This window comes from Orbicella faveolata, unplaced genomic scaffold (genome assembly GCF_042242905.1).
Source record: "Orbicella faveolata isolate gen_17 unplaced genomic scaffold, um_ofav_v1 contig_48, whole genome shotgun sequence".
NCBI lineage: Eukaryota > Metazoa > Cnidaria > Anthozoa > Scleractinia > Merulinidae > Orbicella > Orbicella faveolata.
Window position 1 is genome coordinate 5,670,001 of NW_028301578.1, and position 13,147 is coordinate 5,683,147.

Sequence of the window (13,147 nt, forward strand, 5' to 3'; positions counted from 1 at the left end):
AACTCTTGAAAACGTTTTGATGACTTTTAGACTTGGGTACGTGCATTTAGTAAGTATTTTCTGTTAAATTCAAACTTCAAATTTTTTTGTGACTTTTACTCGGATACTCTGCGTTTAGTATGTATTTTCTGTTAAATTTAAACTTCAAATTTTTGAGAATATGTACATGTATATGTAGGCTATACTATGAATTGAGGGAAGGGCCCGGGTAACATTCAACTGCTTGCGAAGCTTTACTTCTCACCCTCTGACAATACCAGAACTTTGTCACCTGACATGCCATTTCGAGCTTTCCGGGAATATATTTGGAAATTGCAGACCCCTTCCCCTCTAAATTCGCTCATAGTGTTTAAAGGACGGAGATCTTCAGTCACTTAGAGTTCAAATGACACTATGGCAAACTATCAATATCACAATGCGAAATATGGTACCGGTAAATGATGAATAATAATTCCCTGCCTGCTGTCAAATTGGACTGTGCTGTATGTACAGTGAAATGAAATGTACAGTCTTATTTACGATACTTAATGTAATTTAATTGTTTTTAAAGGACCATCTTGGTTTCCTTCGGCGTTCTTTGATCTTGTCATTCAAGCATGTTAAAAATTTTTCAAAAAATTTGTTCGGAAAATCCTAAAGATATGGTAAGTTGATCTTGTCTGTGCAAAATCATTCAACGACAACAACAACAACAGCAACAATCCGTTATTTAGACACAGGTTTACACTAAAACAGAAATATGTACAGTACTAATATGATAATTCTACAATGCTAACAGTTTACAAATATGAGAGAGCGTGTTAAGGATTAACCAGATGTATCGTGATGAAAAGCATCAATTCTCAGAGATTAAAGTGTGGTTGGAAGGCAAACGTTGCCACTTATAGTCAAGATAGTATGATTGTTATACTTGCTGCATGCACGTTTGAAGCAGATTATTTTCTTGGGCTGTTTTATTTCCATAGTTTGTAGTAGCAAAATTAATTGGCAGAAATGTTCTAATCTCTTATTCACATGTACCATGCCATGCCACCTGCAGATTCCAATCTGAACTAATGGTGCTTTTACATTTTTTTTTTAATGAAATGTTGAAGAAAAATATCACTTGCATCCACTCTGACTGGCCTGAGATGGGTTGGCGGAAGTGTCTTCACAGAATGATAACAACTTTTTGCCACAAAAATTGTTGCAATTCAGAAGATGTTACTCTCTTTCATTTGACATTTCGTTGAGGCTTCTCACCTCAAAATTAGAGCTTTTCCAATTGGCATCAGATTTTGTTAAGTTTTCTATTAGTATCTTTGCAAATTTAGTAATTTTACACGAATTTAAGAGGCCCTGCGCCTAAGAAACGACCGATGATTTCCGGCTAAAAAATAAAATCGGCCGATTTTTATCTCCCAAGTAGAGGTTACCGAATACTATTTAAAAATGAATTTCTTTTGTTTCAGTTTCGCTTTAAACCAAAAATATCGAGCCGCAAACTTTTTCCGTCTGATAGCAGCAAAATCAGGCCGAAAATAAGCCCCGCAAAATACTGTTCAGAAATTACTATCGCAACGCAAAATAATGAGAAAACTACACAGTGTTGAAGAAAAAGGCCTTTCAATGCAATATCATTCGATAAACATCACAAAACTGCCGAAGCGATTAAAAAATAACGTTTCAAATGTTGCATACTAAATTAGATGGAGCGTTGGAGCTGATTTTAAAATAATTATTTCTCAAAAGTCCAACGCTGTTGAAAGCAATCACAGTGATGAATTAGACATTGGAAGGATACACATCACGTTTCTGGAAAAACATTTTTCGGCCAAAGTATATTGACCTTGTACAAAGCGTTCAAAGTTACCGTGTTTACCGTTATCCTGTTACTTCGGCGAAACACTTCTCTTTTGCCAATACGGCCGTGGATAGCGTGTTAAACGCCACTTTAAACCTTGCTAGGCATTCAAAGACCATCCTGAGTAGAAGGATGTAGAATTGAAAGAGACAGGAAGATGAAAAATACGCAGAAAAAGAAAATAACTCGAAATTACCGTCTGCTAACGAAAGTTGAATCTGGAAAATGTCGTCGTGTGACAGCAGCCATTGACGTCATTTGTCACGTCAAGTCGCAAGAGCGTAGGAAAACGAGTCTGCAATGTCCTTCGGGCGGTCAGCGGCTAGGGATCCAGTCGTGACCCCATAACTCAGATCACGCTGCGGCCAAAACGGTGTGGCGGTTGGGGAAGTTTTTCTTTTTGAGTGACCATCATTGGTGAAAAATAACATAACATTGTTCCACTAAACGTTTTCTGGCCGGGAAAAATTGTTTCCCTATTTGTGCATTCGTTTGCATTCCGCCGCTATTTGTACAAATGACGTCAATGGCCGTTGTCACGCGACGACATTTTCCAGATTCAACTTTCGTTAGCAGATGGTAATTTCGAGTTATTTTCTTTTTCTGCGTATTTTTCATCTTCCTGTCTCTTTCAATTCTACGTCCTTCTACTCAGGATGGTCTTTGAATGCCTAGCAAGGTTTAAAGTGGCGTTTAACACGCTATCCACGGCCGTATTGGCAAAAGAGAAGTGTTTCGCCGAAGTAGCAGGATAACGGTAAACACGGTAACTTTGAACGCCTTGTACAAGGTCAATATACTTTGGCCGAAAAATGTTTTTCCAGAGACGTGATGTGTATCCCTCCAATGTCTAATTCATCACTGTGATTGCTTTCAAAAGCGTTGAACTTTTGAGAAATAATTATTTTAAAATCAGCTCCAACGCTCCATCTAATTTAGTATGCAACATTTGAAACGTTATTTTTTAATCGCTTCGGCAGTTTTTTGATGTTTATCGAATGATGTTGCATTGAAAGGCCTTTTTCTTCAACACTGTGTAGTTTTCTCATTATTTTGCGTTGCGATAGTAATTTCTGAACAGTATTTTGCGGGGCCTTATTTTCGGCCTGATTTTGCTGCTATCAGACGGAAAAAGTTTGCGGCTCGATATTTTTGGTTTAAAGCTAAACTGAAACAAAAGAAATTCATTTTTAAATAGTATTCGGTAACCTCTACTTGGGAGATAAAAATCGGCCGATTTTATTTTTTAGCCGGAAATCATCGGTCGTTTCTTAGGCGCAGGGCCTCTTAAGTTTGTTTTAATATTCCATTATGGTAGATTCAAGATTAAAACATATCCCGCTAATTGGTATTATTTTGGTTCAATATGAATGCATAGAATTCAAGAGTGTAGACAAACATGTATGTATATGTGAATGACCGTCTGGCTGCCTTGCTAACTGCCTGCCTGCCACATTGTCAGACTGACTGACTGACTGAGTAACTAAAAAATTGTCTTACTGGCTGACTGACTTACTGACTAACTGACTGACTGACTGACTGAATTACGGACTGACTGACTGACTAGTTGACTGCCTGCCTGCCTGCCTGCCTGCCTCATTACCTGCTTGCCCTTCTGTCTGCCTGTTTGCATGCCTGCCTGCCTCACTGCATGACTGTTTGAATGCCATCTTGACTAACTGACTGACTGACTGTTGGACTAAACGACTGGCTGTCTGGCTGACTGGCTGCCTGCCTGCCTGACTACCATCTCGAACGATAGCCTGCTGGGCTGACTGAGTGGCTGACTAGCTGATCTCGCCTGACTGACTGCTGCGTTGATCGACTGGCTGACTAACTGCCTGCCTGCCTGCCTGACTGACTGCCTGACTATCATCTCGAACGATTGCCTGCTGGGTTGACTGAGTGGCTGACTAGCTGCCTGACTAACTGACTGACTGACTGTCCACCTACTGACTTACTGACCGAGTGACTGATTGAATGTCTAAGTGCCCGTCTTACTGACTGACTGCCTACCTACTTGACTGATGGACTGCGTGACTCATACCCGACTGACCTGACAGACTGACTGACTGACTGACTGGAGTGTCTTCCTGCCTGTCTAAGTGAGTAACTATGACTGACTGCATGCTTGGCTGACTAACTTCCTGGTTGCCTTACTGACTGTCTGTCTGTCTGCCTGCCTGCCTGACTCACTAAAATTTTGGTGGTTTCTAAACTATGAGTTGAAGGTTCAAATCATATTCAGCTATCGGTTACTTTTGCAGATCACAGCTAATTGTTTACAACCGTGTCATTGCTCAACCGAGAAAACAAAAACCAAAGCGACTCAATGTCTCTATGAAATAGATAACATCATTACCTGGAAATATTGCTGGTTTTCAGTGCCACGCCATTCAAAATAGATCAAAATAAAAATAAAAACCGTTCAATAGATAAAGTCCAGAATCTGGGAAATGAAAGAAGGTAAATATGCAAAGACTCTCCCCAAGATTCTAATCACAGCAATTTTTCTTATTCAAGATATGCGGAGAAATTTTTTACCCAAATTTATAGAGATTTGTATGGAGACGCCATGCTGGTGCCCACCATATGGGCACCAACATAGCGGCCGGAAACCAACAGAAACATCTGTCACTGTGTTTTGCTACAAAAGCGTGAATTTATCCTTCGAGGAACTCTAAAACATTAAAATAATACTTTTTCTAAAACATGGACTATTAAATAGCCAAATTCCCCGAGATAGGTCACTTTTTGACCATCATGACAGCTCTCTCGGCCGTCATGTAAATACCGCGTCACGCAAAAGCTTAGAAATTCAAGCGTAGTGTATCACAAAACCAAGAACCCATTCGGAGCGAAAATTTGTATGAATATTAGTTTTCAGCTGCTCCTATACATCATTAAAGTAAAATTTCAGGAAGATCAATAGTTTTGTAGTTTGAATTTTAGTAACGTCACGTGAAAACCAGCTATAGTAAACTCAAATTACGAGTCAGCACGATTGCTGAAGACGAAAATGAAATCGCAAATACAAGCATTCTGGCATTTCTATGAGCAAAAAGTTCCTTTAGATGATAATTTACGTGCAAACTGAACCACTTGGGAGTTGGCAAGTTGAGTTTCGGGTTCAACTCTTGTAAATCTCGAAGACGGAAACTTTAAAGTGCCTATGAAATACAAAATAATTCCTGCTTATTTGAAAGGCTTTTCAGAGTAAAGAAGAATGGCGTTTTCCTTTTTGGAATACCTTTTTTTCGTTTTAGAGATATTCACGTTTTTGCATTATGCAAATGAGGAAAGTGATGACATCATACGGTGGTTCCACTAAAACAGCACAACACTTAATCGAGAATAACTCTAGAAATATTAACACAGTGTTCTTTAAACTTGGCACCAGCAAAGTACATCGCAAAAGAAACAGAATGACACCTACTATGTTGTTGCCATGGCAACACTCTTGGCTCCAGTCTCTTTCTGTGAAAAACCAAATATCCCCATTCGCAACCTTTTAATGTGGGACAGAAGGTCTTGGCCGGAACACATATGGTTCCCATATTGTCTTAACTCTCCCCATTAGATTGGTGGGAGTGGATGATCCTTGTTTAAGATAAAATCTGGAAATTTTAGTTTTAATTAAAACAGAACCAGCGGCATAACTGTTGTCATGGCAATGCAACGACGGGTGTCATTATTTTTCGTTTGTGATGTACATTTCTGGTGCCAAGTTTGAAGAACACTGCTTTAATATTTCTAGAGTTATTCTCGATTGAGTGTTGTGCTGTTTTAGTGGAACCACCTATGACGTCATCACTTTTCTTACAAAAACGTAAATATCTCTAAAACGAAAAAGATATTCCAGAAATTAAAACGCCATTCTTCTTTACTTTGAAAAACCTTTTAAATAAGCAGCTATTATTTTTTACTTCATAGGCACTTTAAACAATGATTCTCAGCTGATGTGGCTGTGATTTAACGACCGATAATAATTAGGCATCTATTTCTACGAATAGTATATACTTTGAAGAATTATATGGTACTTTCACGATATTAAAATAATTATATGACGCATCTTGCATGATGAAAATTTAATTCATCTCATGTTTCAACTTAGCCGTGCGATAGTTATTTGAATGAAAACAGAAAAACGAGTAAAAACAGTTCCTTTGCAAATAATTTCACCACACAAACAGAATGATTATGAAATATGACAAAAACAAGGTAACAACAATGAACTTATCAATATTTATCTTCGCTACTTGATTGAATTATTTGAAATTAACTGTGTTTGAGACAAAGTGGAAGTCGATTGTTGAGCAACTTTTGGTAGTTAGAGATGTGTTTATTTAGCTATGCGTTCTATTTTTGCGCGCGCTCTTGTCGTTTAGATTTGGCGTAATATTTTCTCCTACTGTTCTTTTGGATGTATTTTTGCGAACGTTCCCAAACTCATTAATAATTTGTCAAGTTATGACAAAGGAAACACGATCGTGACGGTGTTTGAATACTGATCTTAATTTGCGTAGATTTTTACGATTTTATTTCCCCGTTTCCTCCTTAACATTAGTTTCGGTTGAGAAGATATAGCAAACACGAAAGACTGTGCTTGACCACATTTCCAAACACCCTGAATCTCGTCAAAATACACCGTTACGAGTCGTGTTTTCCCGTATTTTCGTATTTTCTACTCTCTTTTCGGTGTTTGGAAATTTGTTAAAACACCGTCTCTCGTATTTAAGACGGATTCCGCTCAAAGTTCGAGCAATAAATGCAAAAAATACTTACGAAAAATTTACTCATAGCACGGTAACATTTGGAATACTATTTAAAATAACTCACTTTAGTTCATTTATCTAAGTGACCCCGTGATTAAATTCTCAAGCATTTTCGAGAAAGTAAATGTCAAACGTCGTAAGAATGCTTAAAGCGTGTGTTATTGTGTTTTTAACTAACGCGAAACGTCTCTATTAATTGAAATATGGATAGCTTCAAGTTCAATATTCTGTCTTTTCTCTCGCGGGGTTAGCTTGAGAGCTTAAAGTCGCGATAAGTTCTTCTCATCTGTATTCAAAATATTGCCATGCCATTAAGATTTTTTTGGTAACTTAATTTCCGGCATTATTGCTCGAACGTTCTAAGGAAATCATCTTAATCCATACTTGAACAAACAAGTTAACGAAATTTTAATCAGCGAGGTTTTAAAAAACCTCGCTAATAATGTAAAAGGCACTAAATTAATGTTATGGATCACTCTCAGTATACCGTAATGTTCTATATTGCGTAGCATTATTTTATTTCCCAAATATTACAAATACTTGGGTTATAAATTCAAACGTTTTAAATAAAAAGTGTAATTTTTCGAGTTGAATTTGAATAATGAAGAGGCCAAGCATGACCTTGAAGTTGCAACTGACAAAAATGGGATTTTGCCCTCTGTCGGTTTGTACAGTAGAATGAAAATATTTGTATTTGCGGTCAACTCTAGGAGACATTTCTCTCCTTTTTTGGTGATTTATTTTAAAGATCAAAAGAAAAGAACACAGAATTAGAAGTAATTTTGGCTTTTTCCGTAAATGTCATGCTTAACTTCTCTGTAATGGTTGTTACATCCAAACGCGATTTATCATATTTTGCCATAAAATTATCAATAGTTTTCATCATGTCGCTGTTTGTAATATGTTATTTTTGTCTTTTTGTTTTCAGGAATGAAGGACTTCAATAGCACTATTAAGCTACTGAAGACTGATGCTCCCCGATGAAGAAGCTAGCTGACATAATCGAATTTGTCGTAATCTGCACATATATTTACAGTATTATCAATAAAGACGGGAAAAGGTTCTGTGGACGGTTTATGAAAATTAAGACAAGGAAATTGCTTTACGTGTAAGAAACAATTTTAGTCTTTTGACGGGAAAGTAATTGCGCTTTTCCGATTATTCACTCGAATCGAAAAGTCTTTTGGCGAGAAGAAATTCAGCTTATAGAACTTGTTAGATGTTTGGTCAAAAAAATTTTAAGTCTTTTGGCGGGAAACAGTAGTATGCGCTTTTAAACGGTGCCTGGAAATTTTTCAAAAAATATACTTAGTCTTTTGGCGGGAAAAAAGTCTGCGCTTCTAAATGGAGTCCAGAGATTAGTCAAATATAAACTAAGTCTTTTGGCGGGAAAAATCTGTGCAGTTTGCAGTCAGATTTGGCCCATCGAAAGTCGGCGTTTACTTTGACTTGTTACTGGACTCTGTTTAAAAGTGCAGAACGTTTTTCCGCTTCGGCAACCCTACATAGTCAAAAATTAGTAAAAGAGATAGCCTACATTTCGACTAGCTTCCAGGCCCCTTTAAAAGCGCGCATTTTTTATTAAGTGGTACAAGACTCATTTGTTGATTAAAATATTGTTTCTTTATTTTAATTCAATAAAGTATTAAGTTGATAACTGATTTATAAGTTGTGATCTTTATTGAGTATATACTGAAAGTGTGAAAACTCTTTAACATACTACTAAGTCAATAGATGCAGAGTAATCTTACGAGTCGAAAGCTTTCTCGGTATCTATTGATCATGGTAATCATTTAAAGCAGTTCACAATTAAGGACTAAGCCTGACAAATATCTAAGAAATAATTACAACAATCAAAGGAAATGAGAATACAATAATTCGAAATTGGAATTGCCGATTCAAGTTATTTTGCAAGCAAACTGGAAATTAAGAAAGAAAATTAAAGTAACAGAGCTTAAGTCCATCGCGTAAATTTCTAGCAACAAATATGTCAGAACTACAAACAATGTCTTGCCAACTAAGCGCGGATCCATGCAAAGAAACCACACGAAAATATAACTAGAGTAAGTCCTACTAAAAGAAATTCGGGCAGAAGGTCCGTGTTGTCAGCGAGATAAACTTTCACGATTTATTGCGTCGTAAAACTCTAAAACAAAAACTTCCAAAATTTTACATAAAGTTGAACGTCGAAAAATGAAAATAGGCAGTCTCTGGAGAAATATGGCGAAATATTTTGGAAGAAATCACAATTAATTTAGCCACAAGAGGAACACAAAATTAACTTTAAAAATAATAGAAAAAAAAAAACAGTAAAATGAACTAATCAAAGTTGCTTAGCCGACATTAAAGTTAGGACTGGTTGTAAACGTACGGCAAGATTTTAGAATTGGAAATATTCACAATCAATTGCGCCGTACATGTATTTTATTCCTTTAGAAATTTTAAATCAAATTGCATATAACTGACCTAAAAGTTATTTCTCTGGTTTACAAAACTTAGGTCCACGTGCTTCCAAGTTTGAAAGCTAAATTATCCTTGAAAAGCACACATTTCTTTTAGTTTTACTTATGAGAATTTGAACGTGAATCAAGGCGACATTTCCTAGTTCAAGTCTCGACACCTAAATGAATCTGTACGACGAAGTTAGATGTACTAATTGTCTTGGAAATTAAAGATTTTATAGTTTTTCGAATTCGGAATAACTAACTATCAGTTGTTTTTATCTAACGAGTCACATAAAACGGAAACCATACAAAATGATGTAGTCTCTTCTTCCTGTCCTACGGCATGTGGCGTCCTCTAGAATCCACGTGAATCTATCCCTGTGTCCCGCAGCAATGTTGAACAAGGAGCCACTCGATCTGTAAAAAGTAAAAATATTACTTTAAATTCGGCCTCACTAAACAAAAACCGTACTGAAAAATTTCTACAAATGTTAAATCACTTGAGGGCGCAAACACACACCCGCAAAACAATGCAAACACATGATACAGCCGCCTTAATAAACATCTGTTTGGTAATTAGGGGAATAGCACTTCATATGTAATACTCAATTTCCATGCAATATATTCAGAGTTACTGGGGAAAAAATAAGAATTTGATCAGAGTCTCCCAGTTTCAATTTATTTGACACTTAAGAAACCACGTGGTAAATTTGCATCAGAATAAGAAAGTCAATGGCTTGTTGAAGGTCATTCAAGGTCACCCAGCTTTGTCAGGAGTGTTTAATGCAATTCTCCACAATTTGGCATTTCATCCGTTGTTTTTTAAACATCTCAAATTGAAGCATACCATCTATACACAGCTTGAAATAAGACAGCTTTGGTTGAAATTTTCTGATTTCAAGTTGGTTGTCAATTGCGAAAGTATGTGGAAACCAACATGGTGGCTACCTTGAATACGTGCCACTGAAGTTCATTTAAGTTCACCCACATTATGCAGGAACGTATTAAGGCTTGGTCCGAGCCATCGAAAAGCTTGCAAAGTATTTTCTTTTCTTTTCTTTTTTTTTTAACTAGAAAGAATATTTTTTCATCCCTGCTTGATATATCTTAAACCAGTTGCAAATTGGAGTGATTTCCTGGGTTTTGGCTTTCACATGCATGGGCGTGGATTTGCATGAATTCCGCGAAAAAAAAAAGCAATGAGCATCAAAATTCGTTAGTTTAGGTTTACCTTAACTGCCTCCAAGCTGTGTTTAGTCGGCAGAACAAGATATACTTTTGAGGGGACAGCATTTTTTCTTGAAGAAAATGCTAAGTAGGTAAAAGAGACCTTATTAATACTAAATAAGCAAACCACAACGGCAAAGGCAACAAGAACGCCACCAAACAATAGGTTTAATGAGTTGAACAATGGCTGTGCACGTACGTTATAACTCCTCACACATTTCTTTACAGTCCTCTGTACAACAACACTGTGAAATGACTAAGTTATGCGTATTTAAAAAAAAAACGAAAACGATGGTGGCTAATTTTCATAATTTATCTGAGACCAACAGGCGCACTGAACAGATCTAGACAATTGTAAAATTCGAAGGTAAAATTTAAATCTATTTTTTGTTAGGCGTTGTCCTCGGGATCGTCGTCGTATTTGCCTAAGCTCTCTAATTGTGCTTCAGTAGCGTAACAACTCTAGAGATACTTTGCAAGAGCTCGCCTTGGCTAACCCTATAAATAGTAAAAATCTAAGAACCATAAACTCACCATTGTTCAATGAGCTGAGCAGGTCATTTTCCCATGAACGATTCATCAGGTGCCTCCTTTTGTCATTGCAGCACTGAATTCCAGTCTACAAAGAGGTTTAGGAAACAATGTTAGTGTTGAGGGCCTTGAGACAACAACAACGTCCTGAAAAACCAAGAGAAATTATTCCTAAGGCTCCTTCTGCAGAAAACGTGAAAAAGGTAGTTTCTGAGATTCTCTGGCAATTTTTGTAGTGACCGTGCATTTAGGCCAAGAAGATGACAGGTACTTTAATAATCACTTCTGAAACAAAGGAGAGTAAATAAAGAAACAATACTGGCCAGCTTAAAAACAGTGATCCTGATGCACCAAACTAGCGTCAATAAGTGAGAGAAATCCAAATGATGACTGGGTCGAACACCACAACTCAGTTACTCTTTAGTTTCAAGACAGTAAATCTTGGACTGATCGTAATCACTTTATTAAATAATTTTAGCCCTTATCAGGTTTTGGGTTTTACTAGCAACGTCTGTCTCATTTGTCAGGTAAGTGGATACAAGTAACGGGCGTAAATTAAGTCATTAACACTACTAAACTATCATGTCATAACTAATATTATAAGAGAACTTTTGTTTACAATATTTGCCTCATTAGCATAAGCGATACAGTTTTGATGGAGCTTGAAAACATTAGGTCTGAATAGGAAATGTTTAGAAATTTAAGGAGAATAACTCTTTTGTGTTCAAGCGGCTAAAAGATTATAAGTTACCTGAAGTAATCTGTGTGAAGGGTGGAGTCACGAGTGTCAGTTTCACAGCCATCTTTCTTGTCTTGAAGAACAGTTGAGAAAAGCAAAATTAAGGATTTAAACGAATTTACCGTATTCATAACTATTCCCCCTGTTGTTGATTTAAGTAACGAGGCGTCTTGTTGACCTGGAACCCGATGTTAAATCCAACAAAATAACGTTGCTAACAAAACATTCGAAATTATTGTTTAGCCATGCAAATTAAGGAATTTAAATTCACAAAGATTGATTGCTTATAAAATCTACTTCTCCGTTTGCGTCTACATTGCCATTTCAGTCGGTAAATATGAACAATTCCTTCAAGTGCAGTATTGTTTCTGTGAGAAAATAATATCTACTGTTGCAGATAGGTCTTACCTCAAGAAGGGCTCAAAAGTCGTCAAATGTCCTGAGAAAGAGCTTTTGCATCTCTGGTTTATGCGAATCACGTGCTTGAGAAATTTTCTTGAAGCGAAGTTCTTGATGCAAGAATTGAAGATTCGTAGCAGCTCCTGATATACGGACATATCTTACGTTGTGCATTGATAGATTTTGTAGCAAAAAGTGAGGAGAAAACAAGATTTCTGCATGTTGAAGTTCTAAACGTGGATAGCAAAGCCTACTTTCAACGAACAGAACGTGACAAATGTTTCATCGCATGAATAATTTGCAATATGATTTTTGAAAAGCTCGTGACCACGCACCAAACGTCGTCTAAATGCAGCTATTTGATTGGATAGTCTTCTCAATGTCACAACAACTGCGGAATATTGAAATTTCCTATAGAGAATTTTTTTTTCCCTTTCGAGGAAAATCCGTCACGAAAACGAAGCTTTTCGAAAACGCTTTTTAAACCGTTTTTCCTTTCTTCTTTTCGTTTTCGCGTGGGCTGAAAACATTTTGAAAACGGAGCTTTTAAAAAACAGTGACGTTACGATCATAATGTGATTTTCCTGACTGGGTTTTCCTAAAACACAAATTCAAGATCGCCGAAGATTGGTGCGTTTTCAGATTTCTCCGGCCTAGTCTGCACGGAAAACATTTGAAGCGTTTTCAGAGTGAAACTTTCGTTTTTAAATTCCTCCGTCGTAGTGTGGAGGGGACCTTAAACGATTTTAACGGAAACCTCGAATGGAATAATTTTGCAGAAACTAAGTGGTCGTAGCTTACACTCAAAAGGTTAATTTGAGTGCCATCAAATCAACGTTCCGACAGACGTCACGATACACGTGACTCCAAGAATGTCTGAAGACTTCTTTAAAGTAAGAGTAATTCAGCCAATCTGTGTGCTAATTGTGTTTTCTCTGTGAAGCTGCGAGTCTGAGGTGTGAAAGAACTGCGAAGGGGGCGACCGATTTGGGAGCAATTGTCCGACTCCAAACGCGAAACATCAGCCATTGTTTTGGGAGCCATTTCAGAAAGTTTACAGATGAAACGACTGGGAGATGTTTATGTTGCACAGTGCAACACACGTGGTTACGTAATATCTAAAACGACATATGCCCTCGCAATATTTACCTATGCATTAATTTCATACACTTTAATCACTGATAAACAG

General features: G+C 37.0%; 1 long non-coding RNA gene across 2 annotated transcripts in view; it reads left to right on the forward strand.

Annotated features, from left to right (window-relative positions):
- LOC149096145 (uncharacterized) overlaps positions 1-8,279 on the forward strand; it is a 9,775-nt gene extending 1,496 nt beyond the window's left edge. The window contains exons 4-5 of one of the 2 annotated variants that reach the window (XR_016204665.1): positions 1-36; positions 7,547-8,279. The exon at positions 1-36 is cut by the window's left edge and continues 40 nt beyond it. This is a non-coding gene — a long non-coding RNA (uncharacterized LOC149096145). The remainder of the gene's footprint in view (positions 37-7,546) is intronic. The other variant, XR_016204664.1, reaches the window with a different exon arrangement.
- The last annotated feature ends 4,868 nt before the right edge of the window (positions 8,280-13,147 follow it).